Raw genomic sequence first — 26,373 nt, 5'->3', positions numbered from 1 at the left:
TATAAGTTATGGACACCTACTGTTAATTTATATTTTTCAAAACACTACATTAGTTAGCTTCAAATATGTATAAGCAAACACATTCACCTAAATTGCATTTTCAGATTATGAATAAAATTTGCATTTATCTACCTTGTTGGATTCCTGCCTGTAATCGTGTTGTGTCTGAGCAGATCTAAATGAATAATGATTTTTTTTATTGTTTAAATACTGGAATTCAAGGAGTTAATAACTATACATGCACGTACTAATACCAAAATGTTGGGAACCTTCCATCATCTTTCTGAGTCCTTGTAAATATTCTCCAAATAGAACTCAGTTATTGAATAGGGGCAAGATAACCCTTAGGTGTTGAGTCAGTTCCTGGTGTTTTGACTCAGTCCCTGGGAAAGGGACAACATGACCCTCAGATGTTCCCTCTTACCTCACCTGATCTGACAACCACTCTGTAGTCAATTATCAGTAATAGTCCTTTGAGTAAGCCAATCATAATAGTTAAAAAACAAACCCCAGAAACCCCCTTTCTTTTGTGGCTTTTTGCTTTAAAAGTAGTCTGTACCAGCTACTCGGGGTTTTTCTGGCTTCTCGAATGCTGAAAGACCCTATCATGACAGAATTAATAAACTCTTTATGCTTTTACATCAAAAAAAAAAAAAAGATTTCTGCCTTCTCCCCGCCACCACCTCCCATTTCCCTCCCCCTCCACATCAAGTCCCCCTCCCTCATCATCCCTAAGAGTAATCCTGGTTCCCTGCCCTATGGGAAGTCCAAGGACCACCCACCTCCATCCAGGTCTAGTAAGGTGAGCATCCAAACTGCCTAGGCTCCCACAAAGCCAGTACGTGCAGTAGGATCAAAAACCCATTGCCATTGTTCTTGAGTTCTCAGTAGTCCTCATTGTCCATTATGTTCAGCAAGTCCGGTTTTATCCCATGCTTTTTCAGACCCAGGCCAGCTGGCCTTGGTGAGTTCCTGATAGAACATCCCCATTGTCTCAGTGTGTGGGTGTACCCCTCGCGGTCCTGAGTTCCTTGCTCGTGCTCTGTCTCCTGCTCTTGATTTGGACCTTGAGATTTCAGTCCGGTGCTCCAATGTGGATCTTTGTCTCTGTCTCCTTTCATCACCTAAATGTTTTTCTTTGGGTTCACCTTCTTAATTAGCTTCTCTAGGACCACGCATAATAGGCTCAACGTCCCCTATTCATGGCTAGAAACCAAATATGAGTGAGTACATCCCATGTTCCTCCTTTTGGGTCTGGCTCACCTCACTCAGGATAGTGTTAAGCAAAGGACACTGTCACTAAGACAAAAAGGCAACCCACTGCTGGGAGAAGATCTTCACCAACCCCGCAACAGACAAAGGTCTGATCTCCAAAATATATAGAGAACTCAAGAAAGTAGACCGTAAAGGGCTAATCAACCCAATTAAAAAATGGGGCACTGAGCTGAACAGAGAATTCTCAACAGAAGAAGTTCGAATGGCCAAAAGACATTTAAGGTCATGCTCAACTTCCCTAGTGATTAGGGAAATGCAAATCAAGACAACTTTAAGATACCATCTTACACCTGTCAGAATGGCTAAAATAAAAAACACCAATGATAGCCTTTGCTGGAGAGGTTGTGGAGAAAGGGGTACACTCATCCATTGCTGGTGGGAATGCAAACTTGTGCAACCACTTTGGAAAACAGTGTGGCTGTTTCTCAGGAATTTCGGGATCCACCTACCCCTGGACCCAGCAATACCACTCTTGGGAATATACCCAAGAAATGCCCTATCATACAACAAAAGTATATGCTCAACTATGTTCATAGCAGCATTGTTTGTAATAGCCAGAACCTGGAAACAACTTAGATGCCCTTCAATGGAAGAATGGATGAAGAAAGTATGGAATATATACATATTAGAGTACTACTCAGCAGTAAAAAACAATGACTTCCTGAATTTTGCAGGCAAATGGACGGAAATAGAAAACACTATCCTGAGTGAGGTGAGCCAGACATAAAAGAGGAACATGGGATGTACTCACTCATATTTGGTTTCTAGCCATGAATAGGGGACGTTGAGCCTATTATGCGTGGTCCTAGAGAAGCTAATTAAGAAGGTGAACCCAAAGAAAAACATTTAGGCGATGAAAGGAGACAGAGACAAAGACCCACATTGGAGCACTGGACTGAAATCTCAAGGTCCAAATCAAGAGCAGGAGACAGAGCATGAGCAAGGAACTCAGAACCGCGAGGGGTACACCCACACACTGAGACAATTGGGATGTTCTATCAGGAACTCACCAAGGTCAGCTGGCCTGGGTCTGAAAAAGCATGGGATAAAACCGGACTTGCTGAACATAATGGACAATGAGGACTACTGAGAACTCAAGAACAATGGCAATGGGTTTTTGATCCTACTGCACGTACTGGTTTTGTGGGAGCCTAGGCAGTTTGGATGCTCACCTTACTAGACCTGGATGGAGGTGGGTGGTCCTTGGACTTCCCACAGGGCAGGGAATCAGGATTACTCCTAGGGATGATGAGGGAGGGGGACTTGATGGGGGAAGGGGAGGGAAATGGGAGGTGGTGGCGGGGAGAAGGCAGAAATCTTTAATAAATAAATAAACAATAAAAAAATAAAAAAAAGAAGCTTGGTGTCTCTTCAATATCTGCACTGTAGTGTGTAACTTACTGTGTTTTGTTTATGTAATCTCATGATTGTATCTCAAGCTTTTGGGCACCTATATCCGTGTGTGGCCAGGAAGATGTCTTTTCATTTATGTGTTTAATTTTGGTATAGAGCATATACTAGGACATGGTTTGTAACTTGATCTATTGTCTCACAAGGACTATAGACACTCAAAAGCCTGATTTGTTCCCTTCTGGTTAGACTAATGGCACAAAATCAGCTTGTCTCACTTTTACTTTAGAGTAAGTACAAACTAGACTAAAGGCTTTTCATAAATGCATCATAGTTTAAAAGTTCACAGCTATGCACAAGGTCAAAGTTGCAGGTGTCTAACATAGGTTACTATGCAAAGCACCCTATGAAAAAGCATTCCCAGTCTTCATTTGCCAAGCCTACTGAAATAGACTTATGTCTCAATGTTTGTCACTGGACACTGTGCCCCCTCCCTCCCAGTCTTGTCAGTCTTACTCCTGTAAACTTGAACCCTTGTGTTGCTATGGTAAATGGCTAAGCTCCTTATCGCTTACCCTAGTAATATCCTTTCGACCAGTGAGAAGTACCTCTTGTAATTATTATCATTGCTTCAAGCCCCACATGGGAAAAGAGAGTTTGCAGGCTAGAGGAATAGAAGCTGGGAAGAATTATAATTAAGACAGGAAAATTAGAATAGAAGTAGAAGAGTAAATTAACTCGTTAGGAACAGCATGATGTGAGAGAATTTATTTGTCCTCAGAATACCCTAAGTTCCTTTTGCTTGCTCTAGTGTCCAGTTTGAAGACTGAGGAGGATCTTGGGGCTGGACCCCAAATGTCCTCCTTATGAAGTGGAGGCTCAGACCTCCTCCTCCTGGGAAAAGCCTCACAATTGCTCTGTCTGTGAATGTGCTTCTCTGCATAGCACAGCTGTGATGGAACCCATACAAGCCGTTGCAGTTTAGCCTTGCACATTTCTGACTATACACGAAAAGTCCAGGGATGGTCATGTGACAATGTTGAGCCCCTAACTAAATAATTAGGCCATTCTTTTTCTTTTATGACTGGCTTTTTCAAAGCTTAAATAAGAAGTGTTGGCAGGTATATGTTATCACATGCTTGGTGTACAAAGCAAACCAGAATTCAGGAAGAAAGAACAAAGCTGTATCAGAAAGTAGAGAGAAAGACTGGTTTGAGCCCAAATATTTCTTTACAGCCTGTTGTGTTCTACTGCTGCAAAGAACTCCATAGGACAGCCTGTGAGCCCCTGCTCCTGGTTAAATATTAACACTTGTGAGTTCACTCCTAAAAGACTCTCTGCCACCTCTTCCTCTATCCTGAGCCTCACCGCACTCTTGCTACTTCGTTAGCTTTATCCTGTCATTTGTTGAAACAATTGAGCGCTCTCTTTTCTTCCTCCCATCCTTAGAAACCTTAGAACCCTCAGCTTAAAATTCTCTCTTTCATGGGCGTCTCTATGTGCTGGCCTCCAGTCTTTGCAAGATCATTTTATTGTCTTCTCAGCATCCCTTGTTCTAGTCTGCAGCTAATTTCTCAAATTATATCTCCTAAGGAAGTGCCCATGCTTTATGAGTTCTGTATTTCAGGAGATCATGGAGGATTCTGGCTGGGATGGCTATGTTCACCACTCACTGATGCGTATATTGCACAATACCACACTGTACCGAGGTGGAAAGTAAGTATTGTTGAATAAAAAGATTCATGTAAGTGTAAAGGTCATCAGATTTAGCCCAACTGAGCTTCTAGACTAAACAACATTGTCCTAATTACCAACTGTACTGAAATTAAAATGTTAGCATTTCTTAAGGGATAGAAATTCCCTTTCTATCTAATGATGCTAATTAAAAGTTTGTGGTTCCATATGCTCCATCTTTTCTTCTCCCAGTCTTTTCTGGATCAATCCTTTTCCACCAATGTCATTAACAGATTTTAAAAATAATATAATTTGTAAAAGGAGAGGACTGTAAATGAAATTACATGGCTTCCTCCTCCTTCCACTTCAATATCTGCATTCAAGCACCTTCAGCAGGAAGTCTGTACAACTTTAGACAACTTTATTCTCAACACCTTGGTGGCTTTTTAGTGTTTTTTTCTCCATCCCTTCTTCCTTCCCTTCTTCTCTCCCTCCCTCCCTTCCTTTCTTTTTGTTAGGCTGGCATTATAAATAATTAAGAAGGTAACCCCATAGACTTGACTCTCAGTATTTTTTATCTTAGAAATGAATGAGATATACTATCTTACTACTTTTTATTTTCTTTTACATTTAATTTTATTTCTCAAATAAAATTCTGTTATGAAATCTAACATTGGTGGACATTTTATGGTAGATGACCTCTCTCTCCCTCTCCCTTTTTCTGCCCCCCCTCCCTCTCTCTCCCATTGAACTAAAAAGCACTTTGAAATCTAGGAGAGGAAAGTGCTCTACACTCACTACCCAGCTGGCCACCCTCGGGATACCCTGAAATCACCACGGTTACGTCTTTAAAGAACAGAATGTCTCAGGGTCATTAGTCTAAGTCACGGGTGTGTGGTCTGACACGGGAGGAAAAGGCCCTTTCTTTTCTATATAAACAGTTTCTCAGGAAGGCTGCTGAGTTCCTGAAGGGACACACATGACAAAAAGACCTCAAGAACCAGTTTAAAAGCCTGTGCAGAGAAACCTGAAAATAAAAAGAGTTGTCCTATGTATCTGCAATGCAAATAGTCATCTTAATATGATCCCGTTTGTCCAAACTTGAAAATTTTAAATTTAATATTCAAGATTTCTATGATAAGTCAATTTGCTGTCATAATACTACCCAGTTGTTCCCTCTCCATATCTTGAGTGGATTAAAATGTAATATAAAGCAGATCTACCCACATGAGCACTTACCATGAGTGGCTCTCTTTTGACTCTCAGCTCCAGCAGAGAACATATTCTGGACTAAAAGCCTGACAAACTTGAAAGCGAATCAGGAGGGTTATGCTGAGCACCTTTTCCTTTTGTTGATCTCCCTTTAGAATAGTTTTACAATGCTCACAAGCAAGCCTCATGCTTGTACCATTTATATTTCAATTATGAATCAAGAAAACAATTGCTAGAAGAGTCGAGTTGCAAGGCTTAGATGTGTTCATTGATTTCTTTACCATCGCTAAAACTGAATAGGTTGCCAAGAGATTCAAGTCACTGCTGTATTCATGGTTCAGTTCTGTGCCAACTTACCTAACTCTTAGCCTTTCCATCTACAAATGAATGCCCACCCCCACCAGCTTATTATATAAAGGTTGTATTCCAGTCACATTGCTGAAGATTCAAACTAGCCATGTCTTTGTTGTTTTCCTCAATGACTCCTGTTTCTGCAGTGTGGCTTGTGCTACCTTTGAATTTGTATAATATCAACTCACTCAAGCAAAATGCTTGACAGAGCCAGAGCAACAGAAGAATACAATGATTTGTTTTTGAAAAGTCTTAAGAACAATCTTACTGACAGAACCTGCACTTGAACCCACATAGAAAGAGAAAGAAGCAAAATGTATTTAATATTGCAATTCTTATGGATAATTCTTGCAAAATTTTATCTACAATGATGTTGTAGATCATAAGGACTAAAACTAAAGCAATGTAATTGCTAGAGACGATCCGTCACTTGTGCAACCCTGACAAACTGAAGCCTAAGATGCTCTGGGCTCCTGTTTAGATGATGATTGGTTCAAGGCTGAGTAAGTATCAAATGATCTGTTTCTCTTTGGATTTTCAAAGAGAAAAGAGGTCATATCTCTTAACCATTTATTTTTTGGGGAAGTTAAAACAATATTTATTTTTTCCTGTGTCAACTCTTGAAGTTTTTTTTTTTAATTGAAAAAAAAAATTTTCCCGCCTCCTCCCCACCTCCCATTTACCTCCCCCTCCTCCTGCCCCTCTCCCCCTCCCCCCACTCCTCTTCTCCTCCCTCTCCAGTCCCAGGAACAGTCAGGGTTCCCTGCCCTGTGGAAAGTCCATGGTCCTCCCCCCTCCATCCAGGTCTAGGAAAGTGAACATCCAAACTGTCTAGGCTCCCACAAAGCCAGAACATGCAGTAGGTTCAAAACCCCCATGCCATTGTCCTTGGCCTCTCGTCAGCTCTCATTGTCCGCCTTGTTCAGAGAGTCCGGTTTTATCCCATGCTTTTTCAGTCACAGTCCAGCTGGCCTTGGTGAGCTCCCAATAGATCGGCCCCACTGTCTCAGTGGGTGGGTGCACCCCTCGTGGTCCTGACTTCCTTGTTGATGTTCTCCCTCCTTCTGCTCCTCATTAGGACCTTGGGAGCTCAGTCCAGTGCTCCAGTGTGGGTCTCTGTCTCTATCTCCATCCATCGCTAGATGAAGGTTCTATGGTGATATGCAAGATATTCATCAGTATGGCTATAGGATAGGTTCATTTCAGGTTCCCTATCCTCAGGTGCCCAAGGAACTAACTGGGGACATTGCCCTGGGCATCTGGTAGCCACTCCAAGTTCAAGTCTCTTGCCAACCCTTAGGTGGCTCCCTTAAATAAGATATGAGTTTCCCTGCTCCCCTATCCAAACTTCCTTTATGCCCAATCATCCCGTTTCCCCAAGTTCCCCTTATCCTCTCCTTCATACTTTTCTCTATCCATCTCTCCTTACCCCCATCCCACCCCACCCCCAAGATGCCAATTTTTTGCCCGGCAATCTTGTCTATTTCCCTTAGCCAGGAGGATAACTATATGTTTTTCCTTGGGTTTGCCCTCTTGTATAGCTTTTTAGGACCACAAATTATAGACTCAGTGGCCCCTATCCATGGCTAGAAACCAATTATGAGTGAGGACATCCCATGATCTTCTTTTTGAATCTGGGTTATCTCACTCAGGATAGTATTTTCTATTTCCATCCAATTGCATGCAAAATTCGAGAAGTCATAATTTTTTACCGCAGAGTAGTACTCTAATGTGTATATGTTCCACAATTTCTTCATCCATTCTTCCATTGAAGGACACCTAGGATGCTTCCAGGTTCTGGCTATTACAAATAATGCTGCTATGAACATAGTTGAATAAATGCTTTTGTCATATGATAAGGGATCTCTTGGGTATATTCCCAAGAGTGGTATTGCTGGGTCCAGGGGTAGGTTGATCCCAATTTTTCTGAGAAACCGCCACACTGATTTCCAAAGTGGTTGCACAAGTTTGCAGTCCCACCAGCAATGGATGAGGGTACCCCTTTCTCCACAACCTCTCCAGCAAAGGCTATCCTTGGTGTTTTTGATTTTAGCCATTTTGACAGGTGTAAGATGATATCTCAAAGTTGTTTTGATTTGCATTTCTCTGATCGCTAAGGGGTTGAGCATGACCTTAAGTATCTTTTGGCCATTTGAAATTCTTCTGTTGAGAATTCTCTGTTCAGTTCAGTGCCCCATTTTTTAATTGGGTTAATTATCATTTTAATGTCTAGTTTCTTGAGTTCTTTATATATTTTGGGGATCAGACCTTTGTTGCGGGGTTGGTGAAGATCTTCTCCCAGTCAGTAGGCTGCCTTTTTGTCTTAGTGACAGTGTCCTTTGCTTTACAGAAGCTACTCAGTTTTAGGAGGTCCCATTTATTCAATGTTACCCTTAATGTCTGTGCTGCCGGGGTTATACATAGGAAGCGATCTCCTGTGCCCATATGTTGTGGGGTACTTCCCATTTTCTCTTCTATCAGGTTGAGTGTGTTCAGATTCATATTGAGGTCTTTGATCCATTTGGACTTGAGCTTTGTGCATGGTGATAGATATGGGTCTATTTTCATTCTTCTACAGGTTGACATCCAGTTGTGCCAGCACCATTTGTTGAAGATGCTTTCTTTCTTCCATTGTATACTTTTAGCTCCTTTATCGAAAATGAGGTGTTCATAGGTTTGTGGGTTAAAATCCGGGTCGTCTATACGATTCCATTGGTCGACTTCTCTGTTTTTATGCCAGTACCACGCTGTTTTCATTACTGTAGCTCTGTAATAGAGTTTGAAGTCAGGGATGGTAATGCCTCCAGAAGTTCCTTTATTGTATAAGACTGTTTTGGCTATCCTGGGTTTTTTGTTTTTCCATAAAAAGTTGATTATTGTCCTCTCAAGATCTGTGAAGAATTTTGATGGGACCTTGATGTGGATTGCATTGAATCTATAGATTGCCTTTGGTAGAATTGCCATTTTTACTATGTTGATCCTCCCAATCCAAGAGCAAGGGAGATCCTTCCATTTTCTGGTATCCTCTTCAATTTCTTTCTTCAAAGACTTAAAGTTCTTGTTAAATAGATCTTTCACTTCCTTGGTTAGAGTTACCCCAAGATATTTTATGGTGTTTGTGGCTATCATGAAAGGTGATAATTCTCTTATTTCCCTCTCTGCTTCCATATCCTTTGTGTATAAGAGGGCGACTGATTTTTTGGAGTTGATCTTGTATCCTGCCACATTACTAAAGGTATTTATCAGCTGTAGAAGTTCTTTGTTGGAGATTTTGGGGTCGCTTAAGTACACTATCATATCATCTGCAAATAACGCAAGTTTAACTTCTTCCTTTCCAATTCGAATCCCCTTTATCCCCTTATGTTGTCTTATTGCTATTGCTAAGACTTCAAGAACTATATTGAAGAGGTATGGAGAGAGTGGACAGCCTTGGCGTGTTCCTGATTTTAGTGGGATGGCTTTAAGTTTCTCTCCGTTTAATTTGATGTTAGCTGCTGGCTTGCTGTAAATAGCTTTAATTATATTTAGGTATGACCCTTGTATCCCTAATCTCTCCAAGACTTTTATGATAAATGGATGTTGAATTTTATCAAATGCTTTTTCAGCATCTAATGAAACGATCATATGGTTTTTTTTTCTTTCAGTTTATTTATATGATGGATTACATTGATAGATTTGCGTATGTTAAACCAGCCCTGCATTTCTGGGATGAAAGCTACTTGATCATAATGGATAATTTTTCTAGTGTGTTCTTGGATTCGGTTTGCCAGTATTTTGTTGAGGATTTTTGCGTCGAAGTTCATGAGTGAGATTGGCCTGTAATTCTCTTTCTTGGTTGAGTCTTTGTGTGGTTTTGGTATCAGAGTTACTGTAGCTTCATAAAAGGAATTTGGCAATGACTCTTCTGTTTCTATATTGTGAAATACATTTAGGAGTATAGGTATTAGGTCTTCTTGGAAGTCCTGGTAGAATTCCGTATTGAAACCATCTGGTCCTGGACTTTTTTTGGAAGGGAGGTTTTTGATAACAGCTTCTAATTCTTCACGACTAACAGTTCTATTTAGGTTGTTTACCTGGTCCTGGTTTAACTTTGGTATATGGTATTCATCTAAAAAAGTGTCCATTTCTTTTACATTTTCCAGTTTTGTGGCATACAGGCTTTTGTAGTAAGATCTAATGATTCTCTTAATTTCCTCTGTGTCTGTGGTTATGTCCCCCTTTTCATTTCTGATTTTATTAATTTGCAAATTCTCTCTCTGCCGTTTGATTAGTTTGGATAGGGGTTTATCAATCTTGTTGATTTTCTCCAGGAACCAGCTTTTTGTTTCATTGATTCTTTCAATTGTTTTCTGTGTTTCTATTTTGTTGATTTCAGCCCTTAGTTTGATTATTTCCAGTCTTCTACTCCTTCTAGGTGAGTCTGCTTCTTTTTTTTTTCTAGAGCTTTCAGGTGGGCTGTTAAGTCTCCAATGTGTGCTTTCTATGTTTTCTTTAAGTGGGCACTTAGTACTATGAACTTTCCTCTCGGGACTGCTTTCATAGTGTCCCATAGGTTTGAGTATGTTGTTTCTTTATTTTCATTGAGTTCAAGGAAGACTTTAATTTCTTTCTTTATTTCTTCCTTAATCCAGGTATGGTTCAGTAGTTGACTGTTCAATTTCCATGAGTTTGTAGGCTTTCTGGGGGTAGCACTGTTGTTGAATTGTAGCTTTAATCCATGGTGATCTGATAAGATACAGGTGGTTACAGATAATTTTTGTAACTGTGGATGTTTGCTTTGTTACCGATTATGGGGTCAATTTTCGAGAAGGTTCCATGAGCTGCAGAGAAGAAGGTATATTCTTTCCTATTTGGGTGGAATATTCTATAGATGTCTGTTAAGTCCATTTGATTCATTACTTCCATTAATTCTCTTATTTCTCTGTTAGGTTTCTGTCTAATTGACTTGTCCATTGGTGAGAGAGGAGTGTTAAAGTCTCCTACTATTAATGTGTGCGGTTTGATGGCTGCCTTGAGTTTTAGCAATGTTTCTTTTACGTACGTGGGTGCTTTTATATTAGGGGCATAGATAATCAGGATTGAGACTTCATCCTGATGAATTGTTCCTGTTTTGAGTAGAAAATGTCCCTCTCCATCTCTTCTGATTGATTTAAGTTTGAAGTCAACTTTGTTAGAAATTAGTATGGCCACACCTGCTTGTTTCTTAGGTCCATTTACTTGATAAGCCTTATTCCAACCCTTTATTCTGAGTAGGTGCCTGTCTTTGTGGTTGAGGTGTGTTTCTTGTAAACAGCAGAATGTTGGATCCTGTTTTCGTATCCAATCTCTTAGTCTGTGCCTTTTTATAGGTGAGTTGAGTCCATTGACATTAAGTGATATTAATGACCAGTGGTTGTTAACTTTGGTCATTTTTTTAGTAGTAAATTTTGCGTGTTTCCCTTCTTCAAGTTGTGCTGGTGAATGGTCTCTAGTTGTCTGAGATATTGTGGTCGTTGTTGGACTCCTTGGTTAGTGATTTTCCTTCTATTACTTTCTGTAAGGCTGGATTTGTGGCTACGTATTGTTTAAATTTGTTTTTATCCTGGAAAATTTTGTTTTCTCCATTTATAGTGAACGAAACTTTGGCTGGGTATAGACGTCTGGGCTTGCATCCATGGTCTCTTAGTTTCTGCAGTACATCTATCCAGGACCTTCTGGCTTTCATGGTTTCCATAGAGAAGTCAGGTGTAAGTCTGATAGGTTTACCTTTATAAGTAACTTGTTCTTTTTCCTTTGCAGCTCTTAATATTCTTTCTTTGTTCTGTATGCTTTGTGTTTTGATTATTATATGGCAAGGGGATTTTTTTTTTGATCCAGCCTATTCGGTGTTCTGTATGCTTCTTGAACCTTCGTAGGTATATCTTTCTTTAGGTTGGGAAAGTTTTCTTCTATAATTTCATTAAATATATTTTCTGGACCTTTGAGCTGCGCTTCTTCTCCTTCTTCTATCCCTATTATTCTTAGGTTTGGTCTTTTTATTGTTTCCCATATTTCCTGAATATTTTGTGATGAGAGTTTGTTGGCCTTGCTGTTTTCTTTGATCAGCATGTTTATTTTCTCTATGGTATCTTCAGAATCTGAGATTCTTTCTTCTATCTCTTGTATTCTGTTGGTTATGCTTGTTCCTGTAGACTCTATTCGTTTACCTAGATTTTCCATGTCCAGCCAGCCTTCTGTTTGTGTTTTCTTCTTTGCCTCCATTTCAGTTTTCAAGACTTGAACTGTTTCCATTATCTGTTTGATTGTTTTTCCTTGGTTTCCTAGGGTATCATTCACTGATTTACTCAATTCTTCAAACTTTCTGTTATACTTCTCATCCATTTCTATAAGGGCATTTTTTACATGCTGATTAAGGGCATCAATCACTTTCATAAAGTCAATTTTTTCTACTTCTTCATGATTAAGGTGTTCATGTCCTCCTATTGTGAGGTCGCTGGGTTCTGGTGGTTTCATATTGTTTTTCAGATTGTTGGGTGAATTCTTGCATTGGTGCCTGCCCATCTCTTCCTCCGAATGCTCCCCTATGGATCTTCTTTTACAGGATCAGGTCTCCTTGCCTACTGATGTACCTTCCCAGTGATGGTACTTCCCAGTGATGGTGCTCCTGGTGCTCCAGTGATATCTCTCCTGGGGACAATATCAGATCTCCGTGCCCAATGTTGGCTCTCCTGGTGCCAAGATTATCTCTCCGTGCCCAATGATGGCTCTCCGCGTTCCGAGATCAGATCTCCGTGCTGGTTGGGTATTTCGTAAACAAAGCGCCTACCTTGCTTGGTGCAGGCAGGCCAGTGAAACAAAGGAACTCCTGCCCGCCTGTTTGCCCTGAGGATTCGACCCCAGTGCCCAGACAGGCTGAGCTAGGTGGTGTTATGTGCCCAAAGAAGGAAGGGGGCAGAAGGAAGCAGGGTTCTGGATGCAAGCTGGGTGGGATAGGAAGAGAGAGGCAGTCTGCAGGGAGTAGAGTCTCTGCAGGGAGCCCAGGAGGGATGGGGGTGTGGTGAGGAACTTCTGGGTTCCCTGTCCGGGGCTGCTGCCTCGGGTCACAAACTCACCCCAATGATGGCTCTCCTGGTACCCTGAATTTGTATAATATCAACTCACTCAAGCAAAATGCTTGACAGAGCCAGAGCAACAGAAGAATACAATGATTTGTTTTTGAAAAGTCTTAAGAACAATCTTACTGACAGAACCTGCACTTGAACCCACATAGAAAGAGAAAGAAGCAAAATGTATTTAATATTGCAATTCTTATGGATAATTCTTGCAAAATTCTATCTACAATGATGTTGTAGAACATAAGGACTAAAACTAAAGCAGTGTAATTGTTAGAGACAATCTGTCGCTTGTGCAACCCTGACAAACTGAAGCCTAAGATGCTCTGGGCTCCTGTTTAGATGATGATTGGTTCAAGGCTGAGTAAGTATCAAATTATCTGTTTCTCTTTGGATTTTCAAAGAGAAAAGAGGCCATATCTCTTAAGCATTTGCATCCATAAAAAAGTTGGAAATATTTGGTCATGTACATGTTAATTCATCTTCAGTTTTGCTTCTTTTTGCATTTTGGCTTTTTGCACAGTGTAGTATTATGGGGCAAAATATTTTATGTAGTCCAAGAACTAATTGTTTTTCTGCCATAAAGTATAATTTTCATTTAAAAATATTTTATTTGTTTTCCTTTTGAGATAGAATCGTGTGTGCCTCGGGATGCCTCCAAATATAAATAATCTTGATCTTTAAAATAAAGATATAATTATATTGATGTTATATCTCTGACTAAAATATTTTTCTATTAATTCTAATAATATTTCATATGTGAAAGATAATAATAGATAGAATAATAGGTATGTGAATGAAGCTTTGCGAAGTAATAATTGATAACTAAGGACAAAGAGAATTTTCCGTAATAAATGTCAAAATCAAAATAGGACAGTTGATTTTCAGATAATGATCTATTGGCAGCATGTTAAAAGTCCTCTTGTGAGTATAGAGTTTTATTAATTATTTGAAGCATAAAGGGAAAAAGTATTTGACTACTGCATAAATTATTTTCTGTTCGATGATGTATCCTAAAATTTGAAGTAGTAATTTACTTTAATATGTTTTATTTGGCAAACCAGACACTAAATGGAGCATAATAGATTTCATAGAAATACTGAGACATGTAATAATTTGCGTGTATTCATTTTTATAAAGCTCAATACTATGTAATACAAAGCTTGTGGAATGCTGACAGGGAAAATACCCATAACCAAAGCTAGTCCTTTATGTAGAGATAAATGACCTCTGCTCTAATTCAGACACTGAATAGCTAACTTCTTTTCAGATATTGACTTTTAATGTAGAAACTTCAGAAATAGATGAGCTATGACTCTTCCTATTTTTAAAATTATAGCACCAACCGTGAGAAACCTTGAGAATTCATTTGAAAGGTGTTTGTTTTACTTCTTTTTTAAATGTCTTCTAGACTTTCATAGAAAATAAACCTATTGCTTCAAACTTTTGTTTATCATACACATTGCCCATTAAGGCTTATATATTCTTAATGGTGTTTAAATTCTGCTAAGTATTACAAATATCTGGATTAACAATGCCATTGAATTTTTATATTGTATATCAGTCTTAATTTCATATCCACTTAATTTATTAATATAATAAATTGTGTGAGCAAATCTGATAGCAACTGTTTGTATCCTTGTGTTTTAGAAGAAAAATTACATTTTTCTAAAAAAATTGATATTGTGCCTGGCTCCAATAGAACTCCCCATGGCTTTTTTCATGGTCACTGTGAAACTGAAGGAGCTAGGACATGGCATCCATCCCAACAGGAAGGCATCATTGTTGAGGTGGAGGAGGGGATGCTTGGGGAAAAGGAGGAGGTGTGCAGATTCACACAAGCATCCCTCTGGTGTTTGCATAAGCCACCGACGCATAACTGTCTACTTGGGAACTGTCTTCCGCCACTTTAATAATGTCAGCTGGAGCTTCTAGGAAGGACATAAAGGGGTTTTCTCCCTATATGTTCAGCCTCTATTCCTTTATGAGTAATCTGGAAGGTAGTGACACATTTAATCTGATCCAGAGGAAGAAGAACAGAAAAATTGTTTACATGGTAATTTGAGAGTGAGAGGGAAAATAGTACCACAGACTTTATTCTGGCACTTTTTTTCCTAGTCTACAATTAACCTAGATATTGTTTTGGAATTCTTAAAAAAATACTTTAATTACAATAGAAGGTTCTTCACATCCCATCACCATTCACCTACTTCTGAAGAGACTAATGATCAAAACAAAGATGTGTCCTATCTACATCTTATAATATGCATATGCAAATGCTGGCACAGTATAGCAAACCCACCAAATCCTGATCCTTTTCTCTTATATTCATTCTGTCAGGTTGATATGACATGCACGTTTAGTTTGTTTTCATTGCATACACTCTAATGAAAATGTCCATTCCTATCTTGGTGGTCATTTACATTATTTTCTTGGAATTCTGGCTGTTGTTGTTGCTCATAGAAATAAGTGGGAGGAATCGTTGTAAGACACACAAGAGCTCCGCAAGTTTCTATTCTTGACCTTGTGTTTTGAATTCATAGGATATAAACCTTCAATATTTTAAGGTATTGACAAATTACTTTCTCCTTCAACAGCAGCCCGTGAGTTCTCATTTTCTTTCCAGACTCTCAAATGAAATTGTCTTCCTTTTTTATTTATTTACAGTTTAAAAGAAGCATGTTTTTATTTGTATTTCTATTTGCAGTTATTGAACAAGCTCATGTTGAGCGCTTTCTCCATTTTGCTTGTCCTTTGGGACTTACCTTTCGTGAAATTCCATATTTTACTTCTTCACCATCTCTTTTTTTTTATTGAAAAAAAATTTTCCGCCTCCTCCCCGCCTCCCATTTCCCTCCCCCTCCTCCCGCCCCTCTCCCCCTCCCCCCACTCCTCTTCTCCTCCCTCTCCAGTCCCAGGAGCAGTCAGGGTTCCCTGCCCTTGGAAAGTTCAAGGTCCTCCCCCCTCCATCCAGATCTAGGAAGTTGAACATCCAAACTGTCTAGGCTCCCACAAAGCCAGAACCTGAAGTAGGATCAAAACCCGTGCCATTTTCCTTGGCCTCTCATCAGCTCTCATTGTCCGCCATGTTCAGAGAGTCCGGTTTTATCCCATGCTTTTTCAGTCACAGTCCAGCTGGCCTTGGTGAGCTCCCATTAGATCAGACCCACTATCTCTGGGTGCGTGCACCCCTTGTGGTCCTGCCTTCCTTGCTCATGTTCTCCCTCCTTCTGCTCCTCGTTAGGACCTTGGGAGCTCAGTCCGGTGCTCCAGTGTGGGCCTCTGTCTCTTGACCATCTCTTTTGCAGTTTTTCTTTTCCCTTATCACTTTTGCTTTTTGAGGCTGCTGGCTCAGTCTTCCTGTCTGAGCATCAACACAAGAATAAGATTATGAAGCACTTCATAGGATGTCATCTTTTAAGGAAAATACAGAAAGGTAGACAACAATGTCACAGCATTCCTGGACCATGTTGCAATACTTGCTCCTCTTAGTCCCAGGGAAAATTTCAAAAATTACATATTACACCCTTCTGTTGGCTCTAGGACATGTAAGAACGTCCTTTGGCAGTCTCTTTAGGGGCATGGAACAGAGTTGGAGTCTATCTTGGCTCACAGTTTAAAGGAGAGGCAGTTTATTGCGGCAGGGAGTGAGGTCTCAGGCACATCGTGTCTGTGGTCAGAACACAGAGAAAAAGGAATGTTGGTGCTCAGCCGGGTTCTTCCTTTTTATCCAGTCTATAACTGCAAACCATGAAATGGTACTGCCTATGTTCAGGGTCATCTTTCCGCCTGACCTAAACTGTTCTGGAAATGTCCTCACATAGAATTTATATCAGATTTCTCATGGCGGCTGTGATCTTGTACCATAGAAGTGCTTCTGACTCATAAGACCAACTAAAGCTAGGTTTTTCTTTACCTGGTGCACAATATGAGGACCGCGTAATACTCCCAAACACATTGCAGTTCCAACCTGTGGAAGTAGAGATCATGGCCTTACTAACTCAGAAATGGGAAAACCCTACTGTAGTCGTATTTGTTGTCATTTTCTTTTATTCTATCAAGTTTAACAAAGCTGTTCTTACTGTGATGCGGTGATGACGATGTCTTAACTATCCTTCTCTAAGCCTTAAATACTTAATGTTTGTATCTAGTTCTTTAATCTGATGTGGGTTTCATAGGTAGCACGAGGAAAGAAAATAAGCCTGTCAACTTTTCCTGAGACCATTTGCTGACTTCTTCAAAGATCCCCATCATTTGTTATGCTAGTACTCAACAAATTCCTGTATAAGTTTGTGCATATTTCTCTGTTTACTGTTACCTTGGGTAATTGAACATCTTGTGATCACTTATGCTACTTTTAACAGTCCTGTCATCTAGGAAGGGACACCCAGATCCTATGTATCCACCGAATGGGACCCTTCTCTAGCTACAACTATATTTCTTTAGTCTTAGTCTTCCTTTCTCTATAGCACACCATCTAACATAAAACACAATGCACGGTATTTATCTGTTTACTAGGTCTCTACCAAAAGAAGTCAACTTCAGTGAGAAGATAACTTTAATTTGTTCACTGATCTGCTCTAATGAACCTACCCAGAATATTTTGCTAACTATTTAACTAATTTGGGACAATTAACTTATATAAATGAATTGAGGAATGTACACATGAATGTGGATCTTATAGGTCCTAATTTGGAATTTATTTTTCACTGATTGATGTTGACTAATTATAATGTCACTGTGGCTTTTAAAGAGAACTCAGTACATTTCAAACATTTTGCACAAATGTACATTTAGTCCCAAGACTATATGAAGGCCCAGCACTTTCTTATGAGTACACATTGATAACTGATTTGGTCTCTTGAATGTGATGGCTTACTGTTTCTTCAATTTTTATTCCTTGAGCTATTTTGTGGAGTTTTTTTTCTGTAAAATTAATCCTGTTGTTACATTTTCAGATTGATTTGTTCATTAGTGTGGTATCACTGCTCTGAAAAATGCATGCAAGTTTATCAGGGTCAATGGAAAAATGGATTCTGGAAGCTGGAGGTAGGAATTAGCGTGAGCACATTTGTATCCCTTATCCCAGTTCTCATCTTGAAGCCTTATGTCTTGGTTTCATCTTCTCAGCTCTCCCCACCCATGTGACCTTTCTCTTCTTGGGTCCTTGTGTTTTAATACACCACTTTATAAACTATGACGCTCTTCCTGTCTCCAGATATTTAGTTGAAGCTCATCGTAGAGTCCGCCTTGCCGTGTAAATACATATTCACAAATCGAAGTGCTTAGGATACAGTTTGTGGCTCTTTATCACAATTATCATATTTTCTCTTGTATTCTTAGATAATTCTGTTGTTGCGTTTGTCTCCATTTTACAATATGTTATTCCTTCCTTCTTTTTTACCCCTCAATTGGGCGGGCATTTGTCTGTTTTATTAGCTATACCATGATGGCTATACAGGGTTTGAAAGGCATGGGCAACTTGCTGGGGTTCGGTCTCCCTCTGCTGTCAGTTCTGAGTTCTGAGCACATCAAGGATGCTGCTTTCCTTATGCTCTGGTGAACTGCCCTCACTCCCACTTCCAGGCAGGATGCTTTCAAAGTCAATGTTAAAGGCAGTGGGGCGCCTGGAGACTGCTCACGTTACACCCCTCTCTCTCATGGACTGAATGAAACCTGTGAACTCTGTTTCTCTTCTGCCGCTGCTCCAGGGAATCTAAGACTGTGAATGTGTCGCTATTCCCTGGGGTAGTCTGAGGCCTGAGCATGCGCATCAGCTGATACCAATTGTTGCAGGTCGCAGAGTCTCGCCCTTTCTACGTTCTCCAGGGATCCCCACCCGCATCCCCGGTCCTGAGATCCTCCCCTCTCCTGGATGGTGGACGGTTAGGTCGGGCTGGTTGGAATATCTAGGGATATAGACGTGGAGTTCATATCCTTGCTTCTAGCCACGCAGGCTCCGCGGCGCCGCCGCCCTTGTTCCCTGGTTGCTCATAGCTTCCGAGTAAAAGCCGCTGCGAATGGCTTGAATGAAACATGTGTGGGTTTAGTGTGTGGTAAAACCACCAGGGGATCCCTTCTCTCCACAAACCAGAAGCTCTGTTAGAAGGAGGACGACTGGGAGGAGGCCTGGAGCGAAGCGTGCACAGTGGCTGAGCGGCTGGGAGAGGCTGAGCCACCTCCCCTGGCGACCACGCACCGCTCCACCCGCCTGCGGCGGTTCCAGGCACCATGCTCTCCGCGCCGGGGCTGTGATGGTGGTGGCAGTGAATAGCTCCTACACCCACAGCACTGTGCACAAACCAGCAGCGCCCTCTCCTCCCTCTCCCTCCACCCCACGCCTACTCCGCCTGGGCACTATACTATGCACAACCGCTGGCGATAGCCCCTTGTCAACTTTGAGCTGAAGGAACAGCAACTTTGACAGCAGCCGCGGGTTTCGAATCTGGCTTCTCCTTGGCAACAGAAGCCTCGAAAGTGGCCTGAGTTAAACCAGACAAGAGTTTCCTCTGACCAGGAGCATTGGCTGTTTGCAACGGGTTCCCTGCCAGCCGGGAGTGGGATTGTGACAGCCAGTCCCCTGGTGGAGGGGACTTGTTTTCCTTTCTCTCAAGAGACCTCGACTAGCGACTGGATAAAGCCTTACCAAAAGGATGTAAATAGCAAAGCAACTGTTACCAATAAAGCAGCCACCACCCAAAGGCAGGGAGGAACGCGGGGCTTCCTCCAGGCTGTGCCCAGTCGCAACATTAGGAAACAATCGGGTGGTGTTTGCAACTTTTCAAGGTCAGTCTGGTTGGATCTGCTATTTTCCCTCTGAACCTTCCGGTGATCAGAGCTTGGGTTACATTTGACTGTGAAATGCACAGGACGCCAAACGTGGAAAGACTGTAGGGGGTGTGTTGTGTCACCCCCCCACCCCCCCGGTTCTGTTCCCTGCTTTCCCAGTAGTCTTCAGCTCCTCTCCACTACCCAGCGGTGAGTATGTGACATGTGTCTAACTCTCTGCACCAAGTTTGGCAGCAGGTGTCGGTGCTAAGTAAGAGCTGGGCTACTAGGTGCGCCCTCGGCGAGCCATGCAGGCCCGGGGCACGCCTTTCTCACGTACATCGCGGCTGCTGCTTCTCCTGCTGATGAAGGTTTCTGTCTCTGCTGCCCTGAGCTTTGTCTCTGAGGCCAGGAATGGAACTTGTCTCGGGGGCAATTGTCCCCCACTGCTCCAACGCCACAGCAGGGATGCCCGGGAACGAGGAAATTCTGCGAGAGACATTCTGCAAGTTTGTATGCCCAGGGAGAAACTGGAAGCAGAAGTGAGAGGGGCGACCTCTTGGGACCTCCCACCGGTCCGAGACAGCAAGACAGGTGTGAATGAAGAGGCTGCAGGTGCCGCAGCTGCTGGGCTCTTGGGTCGTCCAACCAAGCCACCTGCTGCCTGGAGGTGGAAAGGTGCGCAGGGTAAAGAGCCATTGGGAAATTTGGGGAGAAGGGACCCTACGGACCTCCAACTCTTCCTACAGACTTCAGAGGGGGAAGAGATGAGTCCCAGGGGCGCTGGCATTCCTCGGAGCAGCCAGGAGAAGGGTGTGAAAATGGAGCCTAAACCCAGAGATCTTTTTTTACTGGCCACAGAGAACTGGACAACTCCAGGGTTCCCACCGAAAGCCTCCAGAGGGGCACGAAGGGAGGACCATTGCTCCCCCACGCAGGGCACTGCCACAAAACGGGTCTGTAGATGACTGAATCCCTGACCAAGGGGGTCCGCGACGTGGAAACAGCAGAAGCAGGCGCATGAGACTGAAGAACCCTTTCTACCCCCTGACCCAGGAGTCCTATGGCGCCTATGCAGTCATGTGCTTATCTGTGGTAATCTTTGGGACTGGTATCATTGGTAACTTGGCGGTGATGTGCATTGTGTGCCACAATTACTACATGAGGAGCATCTCCAATTCTCTCTTAGCAAACTTGGCCTTCTGGGACTTTCTCATCATCTTCTTCTGCCTACCCCTGGTCATCTTCCATGAGCTGACCAAGAAGTGGCTTTTGGAAAATTTCTCCTGCAAGATCGTGCCCTATATTGAGGTAATGTCTTCTAGTTACTGCCTTTATCTGTTTCCGGAATTATAGTCAAAGAACAGTGGTTGGGGGTACTACCTGGTGGGACCCCTTGCTTCTTTCTCTGAATGTCCTCTCTTTCCCTCAGTCACTTACATGTGCATGTGTGTATATGAAAGAAAGAAGCTTTGCTAAATCGCTCTCAAACCTCTTTGCTCCTGGCCTGTGAAAAAAAGATGGTCCTATAATGTGTACAGCAGTCACCTGGATATGGCTGTATTTCTGACTTGGCACCCATCAGAGAGCCCAGGGTTAAGTAATGGCCTCTCTCAGGGTGGTTGCCCTTATTGAAGTCTAGTAAAAGGGGTGGGGAGAAGGAGTCATTAGCATATTTACTAAAGTTCTAGTGTTTCATCGTGACTCTTCCATCTTCCCATCCCCCAGGAAGACAAATGAGTACTTCCTAAACTACCAAAGCTGGAGTTATATTTTATGTATAAGAGGAAATCAATTTTTTTACAGTTGGCTTCAAGATGTATTAGGAACCTCCCAAATTAGTTTTAGTTGGCAAAACTCTTTATCCTACTACTTCACTTAAATTCTTAGTTCTTTCTTGTTTCTCTGTGGATCCTTTAAAAATTGAGAAACTTTTAAAAACAGGTCATTCTTCTAAATGGACTTAAACAAAAATAAGATGATAGCCCTCATCCTTAGTAATCCAACATTTACCAAGTATATAAAACAAATTTACTACTATTATGTCTGTGAAGAACAGGCTATTTTTAAGGGATTTACTCTTAAGATAAGAATGTTTCTGAAGAAATCAGTAAGCTTACAAACTTTGGAAATGAAAATTGTTTGAACCAAGGAAGGTTTTACAGCTTCATGCTGAAGCTACTGTGGCAGCCGTCACTCTGGTAGTTGGAATTTTCTCTGTAAATTGGCCTCTTTAAACACCAGCTCTTGGAACCTGCCCAAGTATTTGGCTGCCAGTTGTGGTTTTAGCCAGCTGGGCCTTGATTTTCTCCATTCAGTCTGGCCATTTCATTTCTGGAAACCCAAGAAGGGGAACTGTAAATATTGCAGGGCCTCTGATCTTTCTGGCACCAGGACCAGTTGACACTATGTTAAGCATTGTCTCTGGCTTAAAACTCCAGGGTAAGTCAACAGAAAACAGTGTCTACTTAGAAGGTTCAAAGCCAGAGACAGTCAATAAGACCCTCTGTTATTCTGTCGGGGCTCAGATGTAGGACCATCCATGACTGCTACATCAGCTGTTGCTACTTACCAGGATCCAGGGCCTCCCTTATTGCCAAGCATGGAGTGACTCCGAAATACTGTTATTTACTGGAGAGACAGTTCACTCTTTAATTTGAGAGGGCATAAGTGAGGAACATAAAAGAATATGTTCCAATTTACTATTGTCTTTTCAAAGGCAATTTTAGTTTAAGCATTCTCTGGTTTTTGTTTTTAATAATGCTAAAAGATTTAGGCAAGAAGGAGCTTTACAAAATAAAATGAAAAGTTCAACGGAAGAGGCAGCCTGCAAGCAAGAACTTTGTTAACTTGTTTCAGTGGGGACTAAAGGGTTGGGGCAGGAGTTGGTTTTATACACTGGGCATAAAAATAATAAAGAAGGCAGGAAAAAAAGGACAAGGAAAAGAAAAACAATGAAAGTTACTGAAGGAAAACCACAAGTGAAAAATGTTGTATCAAACAGAAGAAAGAATATAAAAACTTAGGTTAGTTTAAGGATAGCTATCTTTTCTAAGTAATGGTGTTTATTTTGCATTAAAAATTGTTTCTCACTATTTCTGAAGTTTTTATTTTGCTTTCAGTTTTTTGAAACTGGGTGTTGTGTCGTGGAAGCTGGCCTTATACATACTGTGTAGTCGAGGATGTTCTTGAACTCCTGATCCTCCTGCTTCCACATCTGGAGTATGGGGATTGCAGGTGAGCTTCACCATATCCAACCGGGGCGGTTACAAACACACAGTGACACTTTATTCTGGCTTTTCAACTTACATTTCTCACTAAGACTTGTGAAAGCCTCTTGTTAGTAAAACTCTTCCTGTACTCTTTGCAGTTTTGCTTAGTTTTTTTACTAATTTTTATAGACTTACCTCTTTTCCGTTGTTGAGATTTTATTTTTTTCTAGAGAAGTGAAGGCTTGCTTGAAAATATTTACTTAAAAACATGGTTTATATTACACATTTTTGCATTATATACTTTTTACTGTTACAATATACATAAAAATTGACCTTTATACTACATTTCATTTCACTGAAAGAGTTTTACAATACTTTAGCATGCTTTATAAAATAATTATTGAACCATGGTATAAGTTTCCTATTTCTAATTTCTTTAATTAATTAATTGATTAATTTTTAAAACTGTTCTTTTCTCATTTACATACCTAACCCAGTTCCCACTCTCTCCCCTCTCTCCCTACTATCCCTACCTTCTCTCCTCCCACCTCCATCCATCCCTCAAAGAGGGTAAGGCATTCCATGGGGAGTCAACAAAGTCTGACACATCATTTTGAGGCAGAACCAAGGCCCTCCCCACACTATATTTAGGCTGAGCAAAGTATCCCTCCAAAAAGAATAGACTCCAAAAATCCATTTCTAAGAATACAAGCTATAGCCCAAAACTCAAACACTGCATTTCTGCTGTTTTCAAAGAAGGGAAAAGGATTTGCTCACAGTCCCAAGTGAGATTGCTGCATACACCGACCCTGAGATGGAGCCTTTTTGTATATGGTTATGGGTGGGGGAGGGGATGAAGCTTGTTGGGCCACAATCAGTTTCAACACTTGTTTGGAATTTGAACTGTGTATGAAGATGTCACAAAGACCTCCGCTGACACCAGAGGGCACTTCTAGTGTTAGGGCAGCCATGAAGAGAAAGACAGAATTGAGTAACAGGGCCTTTGGAGTCTATAATGAACTTGTCAATGGATAGAAACAACTTTCAGAAATGAGCATAACTTTGAGTCTAATGAACCTCTTTGGTGAGGAGCAATTTCTCGAGAGGATTGCAATCCACAGCTGTCAGACACCCACACTCCATTATCTGAAGGAAACAATACTTGGTCCCCGAAGGAAAAGTTGGAGCAACCAGATGGAGAGCCACAAATCCACTGTACTCGCTTTACCCTTTCCAAATTACTTCAGATAAGCCACTGTAGGACCCAGCCACATTTTAATGATGAAGGAAGAGATTTAGCAAATGTACCTAGGCAGAGGTACCCAGACCCACAAACTCATCAGTCTAGGTTTCTGTTTGCTGGTTAAAAAAAAAACACTTATAAAGCAGAGTTGTATTCAAAGAATGGTTTGATTTTTTCCCTACTTCTTTGCATTCTTTGAAAATTATCCCTGCATCTATTAGATAAGGAAGCATCATAAGGCCAGTAAGCACAATTCAGTATGTGAACCTCAAAACTCTTGCTATTCATAAGTTATCATCCTGTTTTTGCAATAAATTCCATTATTTGTAGGCAACACATTTTTAAAAATAATAAGCATGGCTGGGCTTAAAACTAATAAAGATGAAGGGCAATAGAAAGGAAAATGAATGTAGGGGAGAAGGTGGGGAAGAGAACTTGGATGGCTTTGGGAGTTATCTTTGTAGACACATCAGTTTAAGTTGGCCTGTCACATAGACACCAGGGAAAATAATACTCAGAGAAATAGACATACATAGTGTCTTTGTGCTGTGGAAGCTTGGGTATGGGTTGTAGAAGGAGAATAATGTAAGAGTTGCCTACCATCCTAGCTACTCAAAGATGGAGCGTGTGATTAAAGCCAGATGATTCAGACACTGAATATGGCATGTGGAATAGCTCTTTGCTCATTATTAGATGGAGGGAAGACAGTCAGAGTCAATGTATCAGATGATCCCAGGCCATTGCCAAACAACTATTTGTTTAGATGTTAAATATGGGTTCCAAATGATGTAACTTCCCCTGTTGATTGAAGGACCACACTTTCATGCAAGGGCTAGAGGCTTCCAGTTGGTCTCAGGTCATCACGAATTTAGCTTTTTATATTGCTGGGGTACCAGATTCCTATAGAGAGATAAAAGATGACTCAAGGGAACATATCTCACCAGGAATTCTGCTCATAAATAATTTGTGATAAATCTAGAATATTTTCCTCATGAAAAGAGATGAAGCTTCCAATGGCTCTGGAAATACATGGTTTGAAGCTGTGTAAAACAAGTGATTCTTTCCTTGCCTTAGCTTGTACTCAGCACTGACAAGTGAAGAAAGGAAGGATAATTGAATGCTGAAGATGGCATGGCCAGTAAGTGTGCAATTCTACACAGAATTTCCTAACCCCCCTCTTTCAAGTAATAGCACATTTATCACAACAGATGCTAAACTTGCTTTAATGGTGGATTAGCTATTAGGTAGTCTGATGGACTTTTAAGTGGAAACATGCAGTTTTATGAGCAATTTGAAAGTTACTAATAATACTCTCTGGGAAAATGGACTCAATCTGTGAGAATGTGTCATTTGCTTTACAGAAGCTTATCAGTTTCCACAGGTCCCATTTATATATTGTTACTCTCAGTGTCTGTGCTACTAGTGTTATATTTATTTACTTATTTTTCTTTTTTCTTTTTCGAGACAGGGTTTCTCTGTGGTTTTGGAGCCTATCCTGGAACTAGCTCTTGTAGACCAGGCTGGTCTCGAACTCACAGAGATCCGCCTGCCTCTGCCTCCCGAGTGCTGGGATTAAAGGCGTGCGCCACCACCGCCCGGCTAGTGTTATATTTAGATAGTGGTTTCCTGTGCCCATGTATTCAAGACTACTTCCCACTTTTTCTACTAAGAGATTTGGTATGATTGGATTCATGTTGAGGTCTTTGATCCATTTGCATTTGAATTTTGTGCATGGCTTTAAATATGGATAAATTTGAATTCTTCTACATGCTTATTTGCAGTTATGCCATCACCATTTATTGAAAATGCTTTCTTTTTCCATTGTATAATTTTGGCTTCTTTTTCAAAAATTAGGTGTTAATAGCTGTGTGGATTATTATCAGGGTTTTTAACTGATTCCATGGATAGACCTGTCTATTTTTATGCCAATACCAAGTTGTTTTCGCTACTGTAGCTCTTTAATAGGGCTTGACGTCATGATGGTGATGCCTCCAGAAGTTCCTTTATTGTATAGTTTTGTTTTGGTTATCCTGTTTTATTTTTTCCCATATGAAGTTGAGTGTTGCTCTTGCAAGGTCTGATAATAGTTATGATGGGATTTTGATAGGGATTGCATTGAATCAGTGATTGCTTTTGGCAGGACTTTCATTTTTATTATGTTGATCCTTTCTATCTAAGAGCATGGAAGATCTTTCTA

General features: G+C 41.0%; 1 pseudogene; it reads left to right on the top strand.

Annotated features, from left to right (window-relative positions):
* Positions 1-20,029: 20,029 nt before the first annotated feature.
* Positions 20,030-21,077, top strand: LOC130863146 (prosaposin receptor GPR37-like; annotated as a pseudogene).
* Positions 21,078-26,373: the final 5,296 nt, after the last annotated feature.

This window comes from Chionomys nivalis, chromosome 20, assembly GCF_950005125.1.
Source record: "Chionomys nivalis chromosome 20, mChiNiv1.1, whole genome shotgun sequence".
In the NCBI taxonomy this organism is placed as follows: Eukaryota; Metazoa; Chordata; class Mammalia; order Rodentia; family Cricetidae; genus Chionomys; species Chionomys nivalis.
Note: the sequence above shows the minus strand (reverse complement) of the source record. Positions and strands in the feature narration are given on the sequence as shown.